Source organism: Pteropus alecto, unplaced genomic scaffold (assembly GCF_000325575.1).
Source record: "Pteropus alecto unplaced genomic scaffold, ASM32557v1 scaffold106, whole genome shotgun sequence".
NCBI lineage: Eukaryota > Metazoa > Chordata > Mammalia > Chiroptera > Pteropodidae > Pteropus > Pteropus alecto.
Genome location: NW_006442103.1, coordinates 462,149 through 462,923, shown reverse-complemented (window position 1 = coordinate 462,923; position 775 = coordinate 462,149). Strand labels below are relative to the sequence as shown.

The window sequence follows — 775 nt, the reverse complement described above, 5'->3', positions numbered from 1 at the left end:
CTCCCCCCACACCCCCGCCCCACATGCTGACCTGCTCTGCTGCCATCGCTTTTGATAACCTAGATCTGAGTGGTGTGCTGACTCAGCATCCTGCTCCAGCTACTGCAGGAGAAGATTGCATTGTGCTAAAGAGCACATTTATCCCATGTGTCTCCACAGTCAATGTCTTTTCTTTCTTTTGCAGTCAGACTTCTTGTCTGTTTGCACCTATTGTCTTTCTTCCTCACTTTCCAGTCACTCCACTAGACTCTTCATTCTATACCTACCCACTCCCAAAACTGCCCTTCCAAGGTCACTCCTGACTTAATTCTGTTGATGCTTGTCAGCTGTCATCTTGATGTCTCAGCCATCACTTGGCACAGAAGCTCTGTCCTTCCTGAGTGGCAGCTTCCAAGGGCCTCTGAGTTGTCCCACTCTTTCTTATCACCCACCTCTGCAGTGATGTCTTTTCAGTTTCCCCTGCCTGGCCTTCAAGTTTATTTTCTGGGTAATACCATCTAAATCCATGGCTATCAACTGCTTGTTGTTGACTCCTGCCCTCTCTGCTGCACTCTAGATTCACATACTTACCTGTCTCCTAAACTTGGATGTCCCAGAGCACCTCAGGCTCAACAGCTTCAAAACTGGGAGCTAGTCTTTCTCTGTAAACCTGTCCTTCCTCCTATAACCCTACCCCATGGAGCATCACCAGCTGACAAGTTAGATACCTGGCTATGATCCTGAATACCACTCCTCACCACCAGCCCCAATCTGCCCTCCACCTACTTCCTCCTCG

General features: G+C 49.0%; 1 protein-coding gene across 7 annotated transcripts in view; it reads left to right on the top strand.

The window, feature by feature from the left end:
* Nucleotides 1-775, top strand: part of CARMIL1 (capping protein regulator and myosin 1 linker 1) — a 262,767-nt gene that overhangs the window by 228,762 nt on the left and 33,230 nt on the right. The window lies entirely within an intron of this gene.